The sequence below is a fragment of the Melospiza georgiana genome, chromosome Z (assembly GCF_028018845.1).
Source record: "Melospiza georgiana isolate bMelGeo1 chromosome Z, bMelGeo1.pri, whole genome shotgun sequence".
Lineage (NCBI taxonomy): Eukaryota > Metazoa > Chordata > Aves > Passeriformes > Passerellidae > Melospiza > Melospiza georgiana.
In genome coordinates, this window is record NC_080465.1 from 39,226,953 (window position 1) to 39,233,871 (window position 6,919).

Genomic DNA, 6,919 nt, shown 5'->3' on the forward strand with positions numbered 1-6,919 from the left:
CAGATCAGAAGGACCAGAGGAAGCAAGGAAAGAAGGAGACTTGATGTAAAACAGCACATGCAGAGGTATTCCTGTTTAAAGATTTAACAGGAAGTCAGGCAGGCTAGGAGACAGGGAGACATCCTACCAAATTGCTCACAGATTCTATAGCGTGATAAAGAGGGTGCTTAAAGAGGGCATTCCTTCCCTTACTTTCCCTTCTGCAATGAAAAAATAAATTATCCACTTTGTGATACCTTACTTCTCAACTTCTCTCAGGTTGCACTCAGGATTTTAGCTACTGCTGGGGGCCGTGTACACAAGCCCAACTCCACTAACACAAGCACATCACCACCAGTGGCGTCTTCAGTGGAGGACAAGACTAGGAAGAAACCTTGGTCTGCTGTCTTTTCTGGTTGGAAACAGTAAGGAGGCCTACACCTAGTAACAAGGAACTGCTTCATCTCTGTGCACCAGGGGCACAGTAGTGGAGGGCATCAGCATATGAATGATAGTTTATGGCTAAGGAGTACTGAGGTACTGAACATTGAATAACAAGGAAGATGATGAAGAAGCACCAAAACCCATCCTCACTGAAAAACCCCAGGAAATACAAAAAGCAATGTGGTTCATCCAAAATTAATTATCATCAGAGCTTACAGCAAGAGGTAAAGTAAGTAATGCACATGTAGGAGAAGGCTTACAGTGGGAGTGAAATTGTTGTGATCATGTGAGTAGTCACAGCTCATCAGTTACTTCACCTTTTCTAAGTCTGTGGTGGGTTTTGTAGACCTTGAGGAGAAAGCCTAATTTTTAAAAGATGAGAGATGTATAAAGAGAAAGTTTCTCTCTGTACTGTTTTCCTAGCATTTGTTTTTCTGAACCTTCACAGAGGTGGCTGCCAGAGCTATTTCTATTTTTCCTGGCTCTTCCTCCATGTTTCCCCATTGAGATGAACCAACATGTTCACACAGAGTCTGCTGGAGGCACGGCAGTGCATGGCAGTCATGAAGCATCACAGGGCAGCTCTGAACTTGCCACATATGCATGGGACTTTGTGTAAAGTATTTTTCTTAGAATTAGATCACCATTTAGAACTGTAAACTGAGGCACTGGCAGTTCAGATGCTCCCACTAGTGTTCCTCACTTCAGCCTTCTTGCTCCTGTCTGCTGCTGGTGACTACAGCCTGTCTTGAAGCCTATGGTGCTCCATTGCAAACAGTGATTTGCATGCATTTTGGGGGAGTATTTGTTACCTGAGAATAGGGGGGACCTGGCATACATTACAATGTCCTAGGTTGCTTTCCTGGTGCTCAGAATTATGAACTGCAGTTAGTTTTGTTTTGGCATGAACCATGCTTTAAGCTAAATCCTGATCTTAAATTGACTCAGCAATATATCTTTGACTCCTGGATTTCTCTTTTTATGATTTTTTTCTAATTTTCTTTTTCTTCTCAAATGTGAGCAATTGCATATCCATCCTAGGCTGGTGGGACTAAAGTGTAATGAGCACAGAAAAGGTAATATAGCCCATTTGGTAAGTGAAGCGGCACACAAGGAATATAATTTACTTGACTGCAGTCTTATTTATAAATTGAAGAAACATAGACACATAATACATTTAACTACAGATGGCATAAATCAGTCAATTTAATTTAAATGTCCAAGTTACAGGGCACTAAGGGGGGAATATGGAGTGCTAGGGCCTGTGGCATGGACAGAGGGGAACCTGCCTCACGCTGCCACCACTGTGTCCCTCCAGCAGCAGCAGCACTGGACTGCAACCTTCTGCTTCCCAGGGAGCAGCACCATGGTAAATCCAACCCATACCCTGCCTGGAATTGTTCTCAGGTTTCTCTGGGAGCCTGGGTGCCTGTACCCTCAGGTATCCCTTGGGATGGGCAGGGATATCTTACTCCCTAACTTGGTGCCAGGGGAGGACCACAGAAACATGAGTCTGCTTAGAATGGTGGAATGAGCTAAATAATTTAGGTGGTCTTTTAGGTTCTAATGGAAAGCAGGCAGGTTAAACTGGCCCTTGAAACTCAACTGAATTTCAAGAGTATGGAGTCCATCCTTGACTTGATTTAGGCAAGCTAAATCTGCACCCACATATGCTCAGCAGTGGTAGAAGAAGCAAATCTTCTGCAAGCTTGATCCTTGGTCTGAAGAAATCAATTTAAGTCATCATGATATTGTGCATGCCAGAAGGGAATCCTGCTTTACCTGCAGTTCTAACAAGTTATGGGATGATGGATTTTTAGTCCATTTGAGATAAACTGATGCCTTCAAACTCAAGACAGTGTAAGACTTAAGACATGCATCCTAAGACATGTATTAATAGATGTTAATAGGTCACTGACAGAGAATCCCTTTTTAGCCTTTTTTTAATGCAAGCTTCCAGTGGTGTTCCACCTCAAAAGCTAGTGATCAAAAGAAATTCCAGTGGAGAAACCATTTAAGCATTCAGGATTGCGTGTTGTCTCTAGCTTGAAGTGAGTACTGCGCGTTCAGACTGCAGATGCAGCGCCCTGGGAGCTGCAGAGGGTACTTGCATGAGCAATGAAAACAGGATCTGATGGCTTGTACATGCTGATAATGATGACTAACAAATGAAAACGGGTTTTTGTGAGTTTTTTTCCATTTGTTGTGACTGGATGCCATGGTGATTGGAAGTATAAATAGGCAGATGGTTTAGATGGATAGAAACGTTGATTCTTTATGGCATAAAATACCAGTTTAGCTGAAAAATTCTCTGCACTTCAGCATAATGCTTGCACAGCACATTTATCTACCCATGAGATCAAAATTATTTTTTAGGAAGCAGTCTTTATCTCCTGGGAGAAGCAAAACTTTGGGGTTTTAAAGCATTTCCTGGGACAACGCCATAATGTCAGAACACCAACATATTTTGGGAAGGAAGGATCTTCTAAGAGACTTAGGGGATAAAATCTTCCTCAGAGTAGTTTGGAACTGCGAGGTTTGGAGATTTTCTGACAGAATCTCAGCAAAGTGCTAGATAAAAATATTACACTTGTCATTTTTCATCAGTAATGCCCTAAAGGCAAATTTCATTTATCAGCCCTGTTCACATAAGAGTTTATGTCCTGTCAAATGAACCCAAAAAAAAAAAAAAAAAGAAAAAGGAATTTATTTCCCTGTTTTAATTTGTTGCGTTAGCGGTAAAGTTAAATTATATTAATTGTTTACTGTGTTTGTGAGAGCTGGAGTACCTTAAGTAATTAATTACCCTGGAGTTATTGCTGCTCTCTGCGTGATAAGTGTAATATTCAGTATGCTGATGAGACCAGACACAGCCTTTCTCCCTGCCTTAGTGAATTCAGCAATATGATTAAAATGCAAGACCTTGCAGTCTCCCCAGCTGGGAGCAGTATGTGAAAGCGCTGCTGTAGGTGTGGATAGACAGGAAACAGAGAGCTTTGGGCATGACTTTGCAGGGTTCAGCGGTGGACAGGTCTGTGTGTCGGTGATGCAGACGAGCAAAGGCTGAGCCAGGTCACCAGGTGCAAGGCTGAAGGTGTCCTAGTACACTGAGGTCAGAAATTCAAATTGCTCTGCTACCAATCCCCTCCTGTCAGCTTCTGTGGAGAAATGCATGGCCCAAAGCTGTGGCCTTCCCTGGCTAACCTTCCCTGGCTCTGTGTGCTGAGCATGACACCGTATGGTACGGGGTATCGCTGTGCTCAGCTGGGGTTGGCTGTGCCCCTGCCTGCCCAGCCTGCTCTCTGATGGCCTGGTGCGAGGGGCAGAAAAGGCCCTGATAGTGTGTAAGTGCTGCTCAGCAATAATAAGAACATCTCCATGTCATCAACACTGTTTTCAGCAAAAATCCAAAGCACAGGCCCATACTGCCCACTAAGAAAATCAACTCCACTCCAACCAAAAGCCCCTCACACAAAGACACTGTGTGTGCTAAAGTTTTCCTAGCTCACAAATGAGACTAGAAGAATTCTTAGAATAAAACATGAAGGACAGTTGTGAAGGAAGACAACTGCATTTAATTGACAAAGCTTTCTGTCAAAGTATTCTGTCAAAGTATCACTGTATGGTGTCCTTAAATTCTCCCTAGGCACCCACAGATGGCTACTGCCAGGGAGCAGACAGTGGGTGAGATAGACCTCTGAAATGCCCTGGCACAACTGGTATTTTCTCCTCATGTGACGACCTTGTCCATCTGCTGTAACTGTTGTCTGTAATGTGCCCACTGACAGGAAGTTATGAGGGCAGCACAGCCTTGGTATTCTGTATTTATAAAATCAAGGGAATTTGATTAAATATTTTGTGTTCCTAGTACAAGTAACAAAGTTGAGAGAAATGATAAGTATCTCAGTGTTGTGGCACATTCCTCTGTAGTTGGTGCTTGTACAGTGGTGCCAGTTCCATTTCTGCCTAAATGACTTTCGAATGTACAGTAGGCTGTGGTGCCATATTCAGCAAAGGTGTTGCATGAAATGTTTTAAAGGGTTAGTTTAAACAGAAAGCAGAGTGTATTCCTCTTCAAAGCCTGCACAATATAATTTTTTCCTAGAGTTGGTAATGTGCTGCTGCTACTGGTTGAGAAACGGTAAGGGAAAACCTTTGCCTTTGCCAGATAAAGCTGATTTATAGGGTTGCTCTGTGCAAGGGTTGCTCCCTGGCTCAGAGGAGATGTTTTCCAGGCACATCTGGACTCAGAACTACTGAATGTAATTGTGATAAGGCAACTTGTCCTACGGCATTTTTTACTTGTTGCATTGAGGACACAGCTCTCCCAAATGGTCTAAAACACTTAAGTGACTAGGTAAAACGTCTCCAGATATGTAAAATCTAAACCACGCAGCAGTCCAGAAAAATGAAGCCCAATGTCTTGCATTATCCTACTGTGCCATCCTGTCAGTTGCTATGTGTACCATCAATTCAACAGCTGAACTACCCTCATAGGAGCTGGCTATCTTGGGACTCCATATGGCCCTTCCTCCTTCTTGCAGCCCATAACCTAAATATGTAACAATTCATTCACCATCACACTGAGAATCTCTGTTACTAGAGTGACACAATTGCTGTGGAAACAAAAGGCAATTTGGGGACTTTCACATAATGTTCCCCTCTGAATTCCAGGCTCTCTCTCTCTCTTCTCAAAAAAAAAAAAAAAAGGTCTTATTTCACCATATCTCGTGGTATGAAATATGTAATTCACAGGAGGGTGTGCCTTCATCACACTACACCTTAAAAATAAGAGACTACTCTTCAGGAAAGAAGTTTTCATTTTTGGAAAGAGACAGTTTTCAGCCTTCCCTCCACCATAAGGTCATCTTTATCCACTGAATGCTATTAAAGATAAAAATAAGGTTCAGATTTTTGAGCTGATGAGATATAGGAGAAAAGGCAGAAGGCATTTCAAAAAGCAAAACTGAAAAAAGTAGAGTGATCAGTGCCTCCCACTGCAGGTGCACACTTGTCATTTGTGCGCCTCAGGGTAAGAGGGAGTCAGAAGTGCTTTCAATTTACTGTATTTGATTTCACTTCTGAGAGTAACAATCTGTTCAGGGACTCTAACTGTGACGCTGGAAGTATGTCAGATTTTGGATTTGCATTAATGAAGGATTTGGAGAAGAGAACAATACACCACTCATCCTAGCAGTGTACTCAGAATACCCTTCCACAATTACCTGTTTGGCACAGGTTTTCAAATGCAGTAATTCTTGAGGTAAAATGTGTCATGAACAATTCATTTGCTTTGGCCAAAATGCGACGTTCCCAATGTAATTTGGAATCAGGAGAGTGGATGATGAAGGGCGTGCAGGGCATAATATAACCTGAAGAATCCTTATGGCTGGGATAGTGCTGAGCAATCTTCAGACAAATCATTAAAGATGAATGATAAACAGGTTGAAGAGAACATGGATTCCAGTAAATGTTGATGGGTCAGTCAGAGGAGTTTAGCTGACATCTCAACTAACCTGTCATTTGAGAAAGGATTTTTTTGGCTGTGAGTCACAGATTCATTTAGGTTGGAAAAGACCTCTAAGGTCACATCTAACCTTTGACTGATCATCACCTTTTCAATTGGAAAAGCAGATCAAAAGTTCTTGGAAGTCTTAGAATTTGGCATTACCAGGCTTTCTTTATCCTGCAGCATGCAAGTTTGAATCACCAGTTCCATAGACAAGAGGTTAGTACAGCAATTACAACACACTTTACAGCCTTTTTCTCTCAGGACAGCTGAGGCTGAGAGTTGTTCAATCTGGTCTCTGTGAGGTATAAAAACATGATGCCATTAGATCTCATTAATGAGCTGCTGAGAGCCACACTCCACAGTAAGCAACATCTCCATTTTCCCAGGCAGTAAATCAGCACTACTCCATTAAGTTTAAAGGGCTCCAGCTGATTTACACCAACTGAGGGCATTTTGCTGTAAACTTAGGCTCCTGCAGTGTATGGGTTGCTTCATTCATCACAGAATCACAGCTATCTCCAGCTGGCAGACAGCACCTATTCAGATCCTTAACACTGCACAGTAAAGCACAGTAAAGCAGGAAATGGATAAGAACATGAGGCCCTTCTGGGATTGTATGGTGTATGTATATTTTCTGAACATTATATGGCCTTTGGTCAGGGTGCTTATGATTCAGCCACTGTGCTTGGGGATAGGATAAAAGAGATTAAAATCTCTGCAGGACCGTAAACTATATATAATGTAATGATATATCTAACATAATTATAGGACAGTGTAGATCCTATGCTAGTCCATTTGTGCAGTATTTGTAATCTGTCAGAAGTTTAGTATAACCTTTAAAAGACTTTAAAATGCAATATTGCAACATTTCTGGCTGTTGTAAACCTGAAACAAAGGATAATATTAAAACTGCAGTTGAATGAGAAAGCATTTCTCATTGGGCTTTTTGTTCTTCTGAAGCTTTTTCAGAGCAATTTAGTTGAG